The sequence below is a fragment of the Acomys minous genome (genome assembly GCF_964271855.1).
Source record: "Acomys minous genome assembly, chromosome: 10".
Classification (NCBI taxonomy): Eukaryota; Metazoa; Chordata; class Mammalia; order Rodentia; family Muridae; genus Acomys; species Acomys minous.
Window position 1 is genome coordinate 5,952,987 of NC_140491.1, and position 17,364 is coordinate 5,970,350.

Consider the following 17,364-nt stretch of genomic DNA (forward strand, 5'->3'; position numbering starts at 1 on the left):
GCATGGGAGGACAGCCACGCCCAGCTGGAGGGTGTGCGGGAAGCTCTGCGTGCATTGGAGCTTTTCACTCCTATGGAGACCTTCAGCCCACTGCCTGACATCTGCAGAGAGCTCCCCTTACATTAGGGCAGGAACAAGCTGACTACCAGCAATTAGTTCAATTTTCCTTTAAAATTTCTTATTGGGCCAGGTGGTGGTGGCGCACGCCTTTAATCCCAGCACTCCGGAGGCAGAGGCAGGCAGATCGTTGTGAGTTCAAGGCCAGCCTGGTCTACAAAGTGAGTCCAGGACAGCCAGGGCTACACAGAGAAACCCTGTCTTGAAAAACAAACAAACAAAACAAAAAAAATTTTATTGGAGATGGGCACTGAGGAGATGACTCTGCAGTTAAGAGCACTGGCTGCTCTTCCAGAAGCCCCAGGTTCAGTTCCCAGCACCCACAGGGCAGCTCACAACTGTCTCTAACTCCAGTTCCAGGGTTTTTGACACCCTCACACAGACATACATGCAGGCAAAGCACCAATGAACATAAAAGAAAATATAAATTATTAAAGAATTTATTTTTTATTTTATGTATATGACTGTTTTACCCACATGCATGTAAGTGCACTGCATGCACGCCTAAAGAGAATGTTGGATCCTCTGGGACCAGATTTTTTTTTTTTTTTTTTTTTTTTTTGTTAGCCCTGGCTGTCCTGGAACTCAACCAGACTGGCCTCAAACTCAGAGATCCACCTGCCTCTGCCTCCTGAGTGCTGGGATTAGAGGTATGTGCCCATGAGTCATCTCTTTAACCCCTAAATTATCTTCTTAATACTAATAATAACAATAATAATATTGATAACAATAATAATAAACCAATAAAAAGATGAAACCATAGCTGTGATGACTATTCAAAAGTATCTCTAGAAAGCATTTCTTTTGACTAGGCATAGTTTCGTGCACCTTTTAATGTATGAAGAGAGAGGGGCAGGAGAGAGAGCGAGTCTTGCTGCGTAGCTCACACACTTGTGATCTTTGTGAATGGTGGTGTTGCGGGCATGGGGCCAGGTGCTCATGTTGTGGATACACGCGTGCTTCCAATGAGTGCAGACGCACAGAGTTACACAAAGCAGTCCCTTTGTCTATTTGTTTTGGTGCTTAGATATTTTACATTTGTTTATTGGCCGTGTGTATGGGGGTGCACATGTCCGTGTGTAAGGGGGTGCACATGTCCGTGTGTATGGGGGTACACATGTCCGCGTGTATGAGGGTGCACATGTCCGCGTGTATGGGGGTGCACATGTCTGTGTGTATGGGGGTGCACATGTCCATGTGTATGGGGGTGCACATGTCCGTGTGTATAGGGGTGCACATGTCCGTGTGTATGGGGTGCACATGTCCGTGTGTATGGGGGTGCACATGTCCGTGTGTATGAGGGTGCACATGTCCGTGTGTATGGGGTGCACATGTCCGTGTGTATGGGGGTGCACATGTCCGTGTGTATGGGGGTGCACATGTCCGTGTGTATGGGGGTGCACATGTCTGTGTGTATGGGGGTGCACATGTCCGTGTGTATGGGGGTGCACATGTCTGTGTGTATGAGGGTGCACATGTCCGTGTGTATGGGGGTGCACATGTCCGTGTGTAAGGGGGTGCACATGTCCGTGTGTATGGGGTGCACATGTCCGTGTGTATAGGGGTGCACATGTCCGTGTGTATGGGGTGCACATGTCCGTGTGTATGGGGGTGCACATGTCCGTGTGTATGAGGGTGCACATGTCCGTGTGTATGGGGGTGCACATGTCTGTGTGTATGGGGGTGCACATGTCTGTGTGTATGGGGGTGCACATGTCTGTGTGTATGGGGGTGCACATGTCCGTGTGTATGGGGTGCACATGTCCGTGTGTATGGGGGTGCACATACGTGCATGCTGTAGTAAGTGGGTGGAGGTCAGAGGACAACTTGAGGCTCTTGGTTTTCTCCTTTTACCAGGGATCAAAGTACCTTGGCAGCTTTTACCTGCTGAGCATCTATCTCACAGGCCACAAGCTTAAAGTTTGTTATTTCATTTTACTCACTAGTGCTGGAGTTCAAACTCAAAGTTCCAAGCACACTAGGCGAGCATTTTACCCCTGAGCTGTATCCCTAGCCCCTCCCCAATAAATTTGTTGTTGTTGTTGTTGTTTGGGTTTTTTGTTTGGTTGGTTTTGGGTTTTTTGTTTTGTTTTGTTTTGTTTTGTTTTTTAAGACAGGGTTTCTCTGTGAAGCCATGGCTGTCCTGAACTTGCTTTGTAGACCAGGCTGGCCTCCAACTCACAGAAAATATACCTGCCTCTGGTTGTTGGGGTTTTTGTTTGCTTGTTTGGTTTATTGTTGTTGTTTGTTTGTTTTGACACTGGGCTGGCTCACTGTGTAGTTCCTACTGGCCAGGAACTTGCTATGTAGACCAGACTGGCCCCACACTCACGGAGATCTGGCTGCCTCTGCCTCCCTCATGCTGGGATTAAAGGCCCACCGCCCAGCCTAAACGAGGCTTTCTGCTGCACTCTGATGTCAGTTGCCCAGTAGTTGTGTCCAGCCTGAACCGTGGCCTTGGCATCTGCACCCCACACCCCATGACTCAGTAGATTTATTTGTGGATTGTAGTTGGGAAAGGAGTAGAAAGCTGCCTTCAAGGTGGGCCTTGGCTATGGGGTGCCTGGTTCACAGTTTTGGTGAAATAAATGTATTTCCATTAAACGGCTATCATAAGGGGGCTGGGGGTTCTCTATGAATCCAGGCGCCAGCTTTCCCTGAATAGCACGGAGCCACAACACGGGTCCCTCACCGAAGCCAAGGCACTCACCATGCTTTCTGAGAAACCAAAGAGAGAGGAACTTCTACTCTGCTTGAGAGGGACACTTCCTGTAGCTGACAAGGGCAGAACATACCTGATGGTCCTGCCTCTGTCACCTGAGGCCATCACTCTGTCCTCAAAGGGAACTGGAAACACCCTGAGGCCTAAGCCTTGGGTCCTGGTCACTCCTCTGCTTGGCAGCTGGGCGACTGTGCTGCCTTTCATGCATGTTTTAACCATGCAACACACGGAGCCTGTGAAACGGAGCAGCCACATTACAGAAACTACAATAATCAGCCCTTGATGAAGTTCTCCAAAGTGTCTGTGGGTAACTTCCTTCAGTGTCCTGAGGCATTTCACAAAGAATCACTGTCCGTGCTCCAGAGAGAAGGAGAACCCGACACTCATCTGTAGTATTTCCACACTGTGGTATTGCATGTGCCTGGAAGCCAACCAGATTTCAGATAGGGTTTAGCATGTCAGCCAGGATGTACTGAGTATATAGCAGAGGCCCAGATTAAGTTTCCCTTGGCTTACTGAGATAAACTGGGCTTGGGGTGAGTGTGGGAAGAGGGAACAGTGAGTGTGTTTAATGGTATAATTCCTTGCCCTCTAATCTTTTCTTACGTTCTCCTTCAAGTTGTACCCTTCTGTGCTTCCCTGGCCCCCCAACCCTGTGTGCAGAGAGTTGGGCAATATTCCAATCTTTTAAATAGTGTCTTGTTTGAAGTTTCTCTAAATAAATAAATAAATAAATAAATAACTGTGAAAAGAAATAAGTTATCAAATCATATACATTTCTCTATACCATAAGGGGGAGGAGGGGGGCAAACGGGGAGGGAGAAGGGGGGCAAACAAAGTGATTCTTCTCATACCCTAATTCACAGTTAGAGGTTGGTTGGGTTTGGTTTTCTTTTTTCTTTTCTTTTCTTTTCTTTTCTTTTTTTCCCCTTGAGATTCAGCAAACATGTTGAATTCCCCTAACGAGAACTAATTATTTAAATCATCTTTGAGAGTATTGCTTTGTTTGGAGCTTCAGAACGTGAGAATTATTTTCCGTCTGAGGAGTGCAGCACCGGCTGGCTGCACGGCCCAGACCCACCTGGGTGGAGCGGCTGAGCGTTCCACACTGTGCTTACAGAGTGGAGGGGGAAGGGAAAGAGGGGGGAGGGGAAGAGTGGGGGGCAGGGCTGAGGGGGTGGACGATGACAGTCCAACTGAAGGGAACCGCAGATGACTGCCCGGGGCCTTGCTTGCAGCAGTTGGCAGAAGAGAGCTATCCACTGCTCTGACATCCCTGCCCACCCCCAAAGAAAACCTGTTTGTCAGTCTTTGGGATCAAGCCCCACCATCAATGGAGCCCCATTTTTGCTTCTTTCTTGTGATTTGCCACTGAGAAATAGCCCCACGTTTATGTCCCCGGCGTCATTTGCACGCAGAATTGTATATGTGACTGAGCTGCAGTCAGCACACAGTCACACATCTGCGTGACAGCTGATTGGCCAGTTGATAAGGATAAAGTATTGAGAGGCTTGTGAATATAGACTTACAGACCCAGGCTGTGTGCTGGAGACAAAGGGATTGTTGGTTTCTATCTGGCAATGTTATTTTATTTTTAAAGAAACTAGTCTCGAGCCGGGCGGTGGTGGTGCACACCTTTAATCAATGCCAGCACTCGGGAGGCAGAGGCAGGCAGATCAAAGTGAGTTCGAGGCTAGCCTGGTCTACAAAGCGAGCACACATATGTGAACATATACACACCACACACGTGCAAACTAATAACTAAAAAACAACCTTTTAGTGATGTATTTATGTATCTCTACTAACTTTAGAAAAAGTAGCTGGGCAGTGATGGGACACACCTGTAATCTCAGCACAAGGTGAGGGAGGTGGGGGGGGGGGTGGGAGGAAGAGTCAGAGGCAGGCAGATTGCTATGGGTTCAAGGCCAGCCTGGTCCACAAATAGAGTCCAGGACAGCCAAGACTACACAGAGAAACTCTGTCTTGAAAAAACAAAAAAAAAGAAAGAAAGAGAAAGAAAAATAAAGAAAAAGTAAAAACAAACCCAAAATTGGACACATTTCTAAAAAAAAAAAGATGCCCCCCCCATTTGCTGTCAAGTTGACTCTTCCCCCCCCCCATGGGAAAACAAGGTAGTTACACCAGCTCGCGAACACCATTCCCCTAGTGCAGACTTACCTAAAGATAATTTAATCTAACCTCTGCTCCATAGAGAGCAGAGGGGAAACTGACAGACGTTCAAGAATTAACTTGGTGTGTGATGAAAACCAGAGGCCGGGGCCTCCGTCTCCCCGGGGGGGAGCTCAGGCTTTTCGCATTGCGTGTCGCACTTCACATGAAATCAACTTGGCACCCAAGCCATCCCAGACTCACCTGACCTCTGGGCCACAGTGATACCTGTCCCTCTCTGCAGTGTGTGGACAAGGCGTCCCCAGGCAAGCGGATTCCCTCAGCAACTAGGACATGTCTACACTGCAGGGAGATGTGACCAAGAGGGAAGTAGAGGCTAGGGCACTGATTGTTAAGTGCCTTTCTCGGCATTCATAGTTAACACACCAAAACCAAAACCAACCTTACATGCCATGACCTACCTTCCACATGTAGGTATTTATATGTATGCACATATACACACGCAACAAAAAAATCAAAAGGGAAAAACAATCTCTTGTCCATGCAGTTGCAATGAATCCTGAGGTTTCATTAAAAAACTGTTAGTGACCCACTGAAAGGACTGTAATGTCCTCCTTACGCACAGGACACGTTTCTGTGGCTGTACTTCCTGGGCTCTGCCGGGCCTGCTGCCTCGAGCTCTTCTGCCCCAGCTCCAGCTGCGGACCTGTTTGTTCACAGCAACGCCTTGCACAACACTTCACTGATGTCACCCAGGCACATTCTCATGGTCTTAGCTGTGATGCTTCCCACAAAGGCAGGTGCGATTTGAAGACAAGGCTTGTATCTTCTCTTCTAAGACGGCAAGTTGTCCTTTCAGTGTCGCCTTTAATTCCCTTCTCAAACAGGAGTGGCTAATGAACAGGAGTGGCTAATAAATAGTTGCAAACCAACTCATTCTTCCAGCGGCTTTGGGCTGGGCTAGTTGCTTACACTCAGATCCTTAGTCCCTGGATTCATTAAATTTGTTTAACTCCTGTTGCTGTAAAACAGAAAAATGATATTTAAATGCAAAGCAATTGTGCAAGACTGAAAATAATATTTCAATTAAAGAGCCGGGCCAAGTGGTGCACGCCTGTAATCCCAGCGCTTGGGAGGCAGAGGCAGGCAGATCGCTGTGAGTTCAAAGCCAGCCTGGTCTACAGAGCGAGTTCAGGACAGCCAAGGCTACACAGAGAAACCCTGTCGGGTGGGTGGGTGGGGAGCAAGTTTTAGATTTGGGGTGGAGCTTAGCGGGTTCAGCTTCTCTCTGTCCGTTGTGACATCTCTTGGAACAGTGTGACAAAGGGTATCCTTGTTTGTTCTGTGGGTGGCTACTCTCAGCAGAAGGCCTCTTCTTCGCTCTCTGTGGCTAGATGGCTTAGACATTTTTTTTCTTGGCTTCTTTATTCTGTGCAATGCTGGGAGCCCGTCCAGGGTTTGGTGCATGTAAGTACTCCACTTCTGAGCTACATTCTGACTTGGGTTTAGATGCTTTATAAGGCAATTAGAATCTAAGAAAAATGAGACGCTCCGGACCTCTTAAGGCTTAGCTTCAAGTCCCATAAAATCAATTACACCACATCTTCTTGGTTTAACGAAGCCACTGACTCCACACGGGAGCAAATGACTCCAGACTTCAGATGCCAGCCGTTCCTGTACAGCTGTTATCTGAAAATCCACATCCTCAGTTTGTTATCCTGTCTCCTTACCTGACTAGCAGGGTCCTGTCTGTGTGGACGGACTCAACACTTCAAGCCTTAGCTCTGCCATTTGTCACAAGACCCTGATGTGACAAGGTATCTGTCCTCTCTGTGTGTCAGCTTCCTTGTTGAATGAAAAGAGAAAAGAAAAAAGAAAAAGAAATGAAAGGAGGCAGGCATGACTACTCCTAAAGCATGGAGAGGACTTTAATTGTAGATATAAAGGAGAGAGCAGGCAGATGGAAGAGTCCGGGCTGGACACGGCCAGCGGACTAAACTGGACCATGGGAGAAGAGACGGGGAGGAAGAGCAAGGGAGGAGCTGCTAACCAGGAGAGCTGGGTCAAGAGACAGGTGTAGACAAAATGGCTGAGTTATATGGGGATTGGGCTTGGGGAAGAGGAGTTAAGCCCCGCCCCTAGGAGGGAGAAGTTTAGGGCAGGAGGTGGGGTGAGCAGTGCTCGGATGAGCCACAGGCATCCCTCAGGTTTCTCCGAGACATAACCCTTGTCTATAAACCGAGTCTGGTAATAGTGTTTATGTCGTCATACTGCTGTGGAGGTTGAAAGAGTGGATATGAATTAAAGACAGAACAAACAGCAACAAGACCTGAAAACAGTGCCTGAGCCAACCATGGCAGTACAGGTCCGCAAGTTCAAGACCAGCGTAGGCTACATAGTATCACGGCAGCAGGGGGCTGCTACATAGAAAGACTCTCTCAAAATCAAAACAAAAAAAAGAGCAAGCCAGTGAGCAGCACTCCTCCATGGCCTCTGCATCAGCTCCTGCCTCCAGCTCCCTGCCCTGACCTCTGTGGCCACCACCACTATAGGACTCTGCTTCAGTCAGCCTGCCTATGATGACATTGTTTACCTGCCCCGGGGGCGTGGCCCTGCCCAGGGCCATATAAAAGGACAAACAGTCAGTGTGCCCCCCCCACCTCTTTCCCCCCTACTCTGCTCCCTCGCTACTCTCTTCTTACTCTTCCTGTTTCTGTGTGTGTCTCTCTCTGGGGTATCCTTCCCCCTTTTCCTTCTCCCCCCCATGCTCATTTAATAAACCTCATATAATGTAATATCTGGTACCTTGTATCTATCATTATCTTATTCTTATATATTTAAAAAAAACCTACAAACCTATGCACAAAGAATGAACTATAATAATAGCATTTGCTATAATAATATAACAATATTATATGACTGTACTATATATAAAGTATATTCATGTATAATATATATTAATATATAATACTATATACATACTATAAAAATAGCATTTGCTATAATAATATTATATGAATGAACTATATATAACATTCATGTATCATATATGAATATATAATGTATATGCCTATATAATATATAACACATGAATGAACTATAATAATAGGATTTTTTGTTATTATTGTTGATGTAAATAAGCATAAAAATAAGTGTAGTAGGAAGGGAATACTTAAAAGCTAAACAAGACAGAAAGGCTGGAAACGACCCAGGACCTCCCTGCCTCACAGAGGTCTCAGTTACGTGCAAATCTCTCGCTGACATTTAAGCTTCTTTCCTTTTGTTCTGCCCACAGGCGACGGGGAGACCAGCTGATCAACATCCCTGCACAATAACCCTCGGAACACCTGCAGACAGCTGTGCGCGCTTAAGGGTCTGAGGAGCCTAATCTGCACTCGGGTAATTGAGTGGATGATAGATTTAAATGCATGTAAATCTGCACTCAGTGACTATGAGGTTAGAAACAGGTGCTGCACCCCATCCCTACCCCGCCAAACTCCTTGGATCGCTGGAGCCTTAGGTCTTGTTTTCCTTGGATCCCCAGGGAGGAAGTCTTCCCTTTGTTTGACCTTAAAGCTGAGGTTCCCTAATGCTAGGTATATGGCTCCTCTCCTCTGGCTGGGGTCAGGAGCCAGCTGTGGTCAACAGCTCATTAGCACCTTTTGTTTACTACAGAGTGCTTAGTGAGCTTACCAGGGGCTCTAATTCTTAGTCTAATGAGCACCTTGCAAAGCTCAGCTTCCCGGACTGTCTGCAGTACTAGCCTGCTAGATTGCTATAGAGGCTGGTTTTTAATTAGAGCCAGAATGCCTGGGTTTGAGTCCCAACTCTGCCATTTACCACACACGTGACCTTGATGGAGTCACAAGGTTCTCAGTTTTTTCATCTATAAAATGGGCTTCGTCGTAATTTTATGTTATAGTATTGACTGAAATTTTAAAAATGCAAACCTCAAAATATTTTTTAAGCCTGAAAATTTTTTTTAAAAGGCTTTATTTATGCTCTATCTGTATGTATACCTACATGTCAGAAGAGGGCATCAGATCACATTATAGATGGTTGTGAGCCACCACGTGCTTGCTGGGAATTGAACTCAGGCCCTATGGAAGAGTAGGCATCGCTCTTAACCTCTAAGCCATCTCTCCAGCTGTCAAAACATTTTTTAAAGAGCCTCCTGGGGGCGTGGGCAACAAGATGGTTTAACAGATAAAAGCATTTGCCACACTGGGCCTAAAAGACTGAGATTGACCTCTCAAAGTCATACAGTGGCAGAGAATTCACTCCAAGTGTTCTCTGGCCTTCATACCTGTGCTCTCCCTCTCTGTCTCTCTGTCTCTTCTCTTGTTCTCTGTTTCCCTCCCTCCCTTTCCTTCCCTGCTTGGCTCCTGTTCCACCTCTTGAACCCTGTCTCTTGCATGACTTTTCCATCATCCAGCTATGAGTCTGATGGGATCCCTGTGGGGTCTTTGATCCTAGATTCTTCATTTTGTGTTGTTACAAGAACTCAGCCATAAGGCCTGACTATGGGTCCAAACTCTCATCAACATTAATAGAAAAATAACATAATATGTAAACAGATGGGAAAATAAATGTATTTACAGTTTTACTCAAAAATGAGTAAAAAGAAATCCTCACCCTGTCTTCACCTGCAGATGGAGAGTTTACAGTAGAGCTGCCACAGGGGCCAGGGGACACCCATATGCAGACTGTCGTCTCCCTGCTGTCAGGGCCCCTGCAGGCAGCCCATTTTCTCTCAGCATGGAATTGTCCCAGAGGGATCCTGGGTCCCCCAGTTACAATGTTTCCATATGTTTCACACTCTATGATCTAATTACTGCTGCCTTCCAACTCTCTCCCCTTCTCCTCCTTTTCTTCTTTCACCTCTATACATTTCTTCATCTAGATGGTCCAAGTTTCCTAACTTTCAAAAGGCCTAAAGCTTCTGGCTGGACTATAACACTAATTAATAGACGAGTCACCCATCATAAAAACATCACTAGCCATTGCTTCAAACCAGGTTGGGCAAGGAGGGGGAAGGATGGGGGTTGGGCGTTATGGAAACAGCAAAAAGGGGGAAGTGGACACAATTTCACTAAATTAGAATATGCGATTCAACTCCTTGGGAACTGACCTACTGGCAGGACACACCTCTGGTCCTTGAGAGGAGAGCAACTCACTGCTGCTCTTTATCTGGGGCAATTTCCTGGTGGAAAAGCCTGCACTTGAGCCCAGGGAGGAAGAAGAGGACTGCTCAACTCCAGACTGGGAGCCTTGGAGACTCCCCGATGCCTGCTGACCCGGGCACGGGCCACAGACCCCAGCTTCCACGCACTGAAAGCTGACCAGGGCTAGTGGGGCTAAAGCAAGGATGGCGACACTGAACTGTGGCTCGGCGTGAGTGGAAAACCACGTCAACACTTCACCGACAGACACCCCCGGCATCCAGTTGGGATAATGTCAGAAAGTGTTTGTCTTCATCCTCAGTTGTTGGATCAGGATCCAAAGCAATTTCAGGAAAAAATAATTTATTTGGCTCCCAGTCCTAGGTTGCACTCCACATGCCGGGAAGTCAAGGCGGCAGGAACCGGAAGCAGCTGGTTATGCCATATCCATAAGCAAGAGCCGAGGGCAATGAATTAATTAATGAATTAATAAGCATGCATGCCTATTGCTCAGCTCCCATTTTCATTCAGCCCAGAGCCCAGCCCATGAGACAGCTCTTTTATCTGGGGCAGTTTCCTGATGGAAAATCAGTGAGCTGGAGTCCAAGGAGGAAGAAAGGGACCTACTGAATTCAGCGACAAAGACTTTATTTGTTTACACTGTTGATGGCCCGTCCCACCCCTGGCAGCCCATGTTACACAGGCATGTTCGAGGCTCATCTCTTAGACAGTTCTGGCTTCAGCGACCCGATAGCCGACACCAAATGTTCTACAGCCACGTTTCTTGCCTTGCTACCCCTGGAGTGGCGGTGGCATCATCACCAGATGGACTGTTGGCAGGGCTGCAGACTTAGCTCTGCGGGTAAAACCTGCTCCTGCAGAGGACCGGATCCAGGTCCCAGCGCTCACATGGTGGACTGAAGCCATTGGTGTCTCTGGTTCTAAGAGGTTCAGCACACCTCACGTCTGTGGGCACCAGGCATGCACATGGTACATATACATACACGTAGGAAAAGCACTCATGCACATAAAATAGATAAAGATCTTCTTTCTTTTCTTTCTTTTTTTTAATTCAAGGACTCTAACTCAATCCCACCAAATCAGACCCTTAAAGAAAAAAAGGCAGGAAGCATATGATGTAAGAACGTTTGCACACGACTCTTTGGTGTTCTGTTGAGAAGGCTTCTTCCTTTGTGGCCGAGGATAGTCTGGAACTCATTGTATAGACTGCTGATAACTTATATTAATCCTCCTGTCTCAGCCTCCCAAGTGCTGGGATGATAGGTAAGTGCCACTGTACCTGGCTTTCCTATTAGAGTCTGACACAAATTAAAGTTTAGGAATCGTTGCTCTAGAGAAAAGCCTAACATACACTAAATCTGTGCAATCAAATTCTAAAACTATGGGGGTGGTGGCACACTCCTTTAATCCCAGCACTCAGGAGGCAGAGGCAGGTGGATCTCTGTGAGTTTGAGGCCAGCCTCGTCTACAAAGGGAGTTCAGACCAACCAAGGCTACACAAAGAAACCTTGTCTCAGGAAAAAAAAAAATCTAAAATCAAGCCTTGAAGAGATACACAGAGCAGAGGCAGATACAGCAAGGTAGGGGGCCATGATCTGGAAGCCAGTGTGGAGAGCAATCTTAACCCAGCACCATGGCTACCCTGGCAAAGGATCACATTCAAAGACTTGTGTGATCTGGCTAGAATACAGACACACCTTTAGTACATACCTGTAATCCCAAACAATGCCATCTAATTGAGGGACAGACAAAGTGGCGAATCAGAGAAAGATTTGACAGAGTGAGTTAGAGATAGGATAGGCCCACCTCTCCAGAGAGAGGGGTGGGTGTTTGCTACTTCCGAGCAGCACGCAGAGAGACAGACACGCAGTACAGTACGGAGGGGGAATTCTGGAGTTCCGGAGTTCCGGAGGTTGGTGCAGTTTGGTGTAGTGCAGTTGAGTTCAGGCACTTCAGTTTGTGGAGTTCAGATGCAGTTTTTCCAAGCAGGGCAATTCAGTCAGAAGCAGAGAGAAGCCACTTTGAATCAGCCAGCTTGGAGAGGAGTTTGAGCCAGAACACCTGAGTTGAACCAGCCAGCCAGAGCTCAGAAAGAACTAGAAAAGAATGAACTTCTTCAGTCTCAGAGGCTGAGAACATTCTAGGCCCAGGATAGCAGACAGAAGCTGGAAGTTGAAGCCTTAAAGATCCAGGCTTACAATAAAGATTAGATTGTATGGAATCTAGAAGCTTCCAGGTCTAGGCACAAGCCATATATTTGTAAAGCTTGGGTATGGCTCTCATCTTATCCTCTCCTCTGAGGAAATAAAAACACTGTCTACACCAGCACAGGCTGCACAATGAGACCCTGCCTTTAGGGAAAAAAAAAAAAGGTTCCTGGCACATTTGACTCCTTTTCTACCTCGTGGGCCACCTCTCTGTCTCTTTCATGCCTTTTCTCTCATTCAGTCATGAATTTGGTGGTTTCCTCAGGAGTGTTTGAGTCTGGATTATTCATCATTATACAAGAGTCCAGCCGTAAGGTCTGGCTCTGTGTCCAAACTCTCATCAACATAAATAGAAAAACAACAATAAATAGAAATAGGAACAGAAGGAAGGAAGGAAATACAGAAAATGAGTCAGTCAGAGATTAGATTTAGTAGACAAGAACACTAAATGAACTATTATAAACCTACCAACAAGTTAATAAAAAATATAATCATATTGAACAAATAGGCAGAGGCTTTGTACTACCACACTTGACTCATTGAAGGAGTAGGTGGGATTGAAATAGAGTCTCACTTTGTAGCCTGGTCTTGAACTCGCATGGACCTTCCTACCTTAGCCTCTGAAGTGCTGGGATTGTAGGCATGAGAGCCTATTCTGGCTTGAATCACTTTTTTCTAACCCTGTCTCATAGGAACTCTGAAGAGCTGTGAAAACCACACCAACCAGCCTATATGCAGTATCCCAATGAGCTAGTTACATCCCAGAAAGTTCTGCCATTTCCCAACACTGCTACACTGAGGAGCAAGTGGTCAGTGTGTAAGCCTTTGCAGGCATACTCAAGTCCTGTCTGTAAGCAGCTTCCTTATCTCATGCGCATCCTGATGCTGAGCAGGGTCAACTCTCCACAGCCCAGGCTGTGCTGCTTTGCCAGCCTCACCCTCCACTGACACTCAGGGGTCCTGAGGATTCAGTCACATTCAGGACTCACTTAAGAGTAACAGAATGCACCAGGTGTGGAGGCTGGTGTTTGTAATCCCAGCACTTTGGAGGCAGAGGCAGGTGAATTGCTGTAAATTTGAGGATAGCCTAGGTTGCATGGTAAGGTTCAGGCATGCTTGGGGTGTATAGTGAGACCATGTCTTAAAACACACGCACACACACACACACACACACACACACACACACACACACACACGATAGAGAGAGAGAGAGAGAGAGAGAGAGAGAGAGAGAGAGAGAGAGAGAGAGAAAAGGACATAGAAACATAGAGACACAGAGACAACCATGGTTAGAATACAATTTCTTTTTGTTTGTTTGCTTGCTTGTTTCTTGATTTTTGTTTTTTTGTTTTCCAAGACAGTTTCTCTGTTTAACAATCTGGCTGTCGCTGGCCTGGATTCACTTTGTAGACCAGGCTGGCCTCAAACTCAAAGAGTCTCACTTGCCTCGGCCTCCCAAGTGCTGGGATTAAAGGCATGAACCAAGAATACAATTTCTTTTCTTTTTCCTTTTTCCTTTTGTTTTTTCCAGACAGGGTTTCTCTGTGTAGCCTTGGCTGTCTTGAACTCACTTTGTAGACCAGGCTGGCCTCGAACTCACAGATATCTGCCTGCCTCTGCCTCCCAAGTGCTGGGATTAAAGGCGTGCGTCACCACTGCCTGGCTCAGTTTCTTTTATAGGCTAAGGAATGTCAGTCAGTGGCAGAGTGCTTGCCTGGGTTCAACCCCTAGAATTAGCAAAAAAGAAGGAGAAGAGGAGAGGGGAGGGGAGGAGGGAGGGGAGAGGAGAGGGGAGGGGAGGGGAGGAGAGGAGAGGAGAGGAGAGGGGAGGGGAGGGGGGAGGGGAGAGGAGAGGGGAGGAGACGGAGAAGGCTTGAAGAGCCACTGCTCTGTCTACAGCACATCTCCCTTCCTCCTCTCCAGCTAAGGCTGCCCCTTCTGTTGCATTCTCAGAATCTATTACCTCAACTTCACTCCCATCTTCAGACTGAGATTCTCCAGCTAGCTTTCCCTCTGCAGCCCATGACAGCTTCCAGCTAGCTTTCCCTCTGCAGCCCACGACAGCTTCTAAAGCCTGTATTGTCCACTGGCACCAGATTAGCGTGATTCTACATCGAAAAGCAAACTTCTAAATAGAACTTGAAAAGCCCTAATGAATAATGAACAGATTCTCTAAGATTCTCGGAGACCAGATGGGCCAAGGGTGATGATGAGGGTGGCATGTAATAATTGAACCTTCAGATAGGGGTTTAACATGACCATGATTTGTTCAACTAACAATTACCCTGTATTACTTAATTATCCTAAATAGGCTGCAGCACCACTTTCAAGGTTTGGAAGTAAACATTGTATTATAATTGAGTTAGGTGGGTATAATACCTCATATTAGAGTAGAAATACACACATACATACACACACAGTATGTGCGTAAAGAATAATCTTAGATTTGAATTCTATACCAATGTATCAGAATTACACTTATTTTGGATCAATATACAAAATTCTATGCCAATGAATTAAAAATAACCTTATTTGTGAGTAACAATTAAGGCTTTGAGTTGAGGAGTAGATTCAATAATCCCCCTTTTGTTCTATCCTCCCTCTATATTTCTATATCCCCCTTTCTTTCTTTTCAGCTCCTATCTCCTTACCTATGAAAGAAAGATAAAGGAAAAGAGAGGTCTAACATGTAGACATGATTCTATAGATATATAAAGTAAAATAGTTAAATAAGGTCTTCAAAAGCCTCAGAGACCTACAGAGACCTGGCGTTTAAAGATGTTTTTATTTATTCTAAAGATTCTTTGACAAGACAAGTTAGCTCCTGGAAACACCTGCGTACCTCAAAGCAGATGATGCGCATCAAAGAACCTCCTTATGAAGTTGCCTTCAAATGTGGCAAACAAGCCACTGGGGAAAATGTCCTCATTTCTACCACAGACAGAATTCTGCCTAAAAATGGGCAAGTTTTGATGCAGGCAGAGTCAATGGCTGAATTCTGCCAAGTCAGGGTAAGCAAGTCCTCAATAGTTCCTGCCTTGCAAATAAGTCTGTCAGAGATATTGGGCCAGAAGGACAAAGATGCTCCAACGTTATAGAGAGTGTTGGGTGACTGTTCAGGCAGTAAACTGTCTCAGTCATTTTTTCATTTTAGAACCTGCTAACCTGCACTACTAGTTTAGTCAGGTATTTAAGTTTTATTCCTTCTCAAGTCTCTGTTGGGGTTGACAACCAGATAGTTTAGTCTTACAATTAAGTTTAATTGGTTAGGAGTTAAGATGTTTTAGATGAGATATGATAGATATTGATTTTCATTCAGAAATTTAGACCCGTGGCTGGGCGGTGGTAGCACATGCCTTTAATCCCAGCACTCTGGAGGCAGAGGCAGGTGGATCACTATGAGTTCGAGGCCAGCCTGGTCTACAAAATGAGTCCAGAACAGCCAAGGTTAACACAGAGAGACCTTGTCTTGAAAAAACAAAAAATAAACAAACAAAAAGATAAATTTTCCAAAAACTAATAACTTTTGCCAGAAAGGCTGGGAACAGTCAGCTCTGGCATATAGGTATATTGGGTGTATCTATATGCAATGCATGTATCTATATATAATACATGTATGTATACATAATTCATATAACTGTGTCCAATGTATACATTTATATATAATGTATGCAACTATATATACACAGCCAGCACAGAAAAGCAGTAATTTATTTTATGTATTTTTAAAATTATGTTATATTTAATTTAATTTTGGCTTTTGAGACAGGATTTCTCTGTGTAACAGCCCTGGCTGTCCTGGAACTTGCTTTGTAAACCAGGCTAGCTTCAAACTCACAGAGATCCACCTGCCTCTGCCTTCCAATGCTGAGATTACAGGAGTATGCCACCATGCCTGTTTGTTGTCGGTGTTGTTGTTTTTAAGATTTATTTATTTACTATGTATACAGTGTTTCACCTGCATGAACACCTGCACACCAGAAGAGGGCACCAGATCTCACTATAGATGGTTGTGAGCCACCAGGTCTTTGCTGGGAATTGAACTCAGGACCTTCGGAAGAACAGCCAGTGCTCTTAACCTCTGAGCCATCTCTCCAGCCTGAAAGGCTGTAATTTATATCTTTAAAGTTTTTATGGAGTAATTTTAATCTGGCATTGCATGTTTTTTTCCTTTTCTTTTAAAAAGCATGCTTTATTTTATGTATAGCAATACAATTTTTACATTTGATAACACTATAATAGAATGATTTCATTTATTTAAATAGAAGGAAAAAAGGAAAGAACATTTCAGATTACAAAGCATCCTCCCCCAGAACAAATTATTTTTAAAATCGCCTTTTGTAAGTGGGTCAGTGTGACAGGTGTGTCCAGTGCCCAGCGTTGTCCAGTGCCTGCCAAACTGATAACTGAAGAAATAAAAAAGAAAGCCCAGTGTTTAAATCACTGTCTCAAAGCAATAGCACATGTGGAGGGTTTGGAATGCAAAGTACACTGTTGAGCCAGGTGACCCCAACTCAGAAACAAGAAACCCCTGTCCCCCACCTGAAGACCCCAGCCTGTAATTCACATGTATATGTATGTGAACAAGTGCTCAGCATAGGTGCCCTCGGGAATTTAGAAAGGAGACCTTGCTAGACGGTGCGGATGGTGGCGGCAGAGGCCTTTAATCCAGGCAGAGGCAGAGGCAGGCAGATCTCTGTGAGTTTGAGGCTAGCCTGGTCTATAGCGTGAGTTCCAGGACAGCCAGGTGACACAGAGAAACCCTGTGTCGAGAGAGAGAGAGAGAGAGAGAGAGAGAGAGAGAGAGAGAGAGAGAGAGAGAGAGAGACTTTAAGAAGAAGACAAAGGAAGGACCAATCAAGTATAGACAAAAGCTGCATGAGTCACAAAGGAGGATATAAACCAATTTTCCCCCTAGTTGCAACTTCCTCATACTTGGTTTTGTTTCATTTTTCATGGTGGATTTGTGAGCTCAACTTTCTGTGCGTTAAAGTGTCAAGAACCA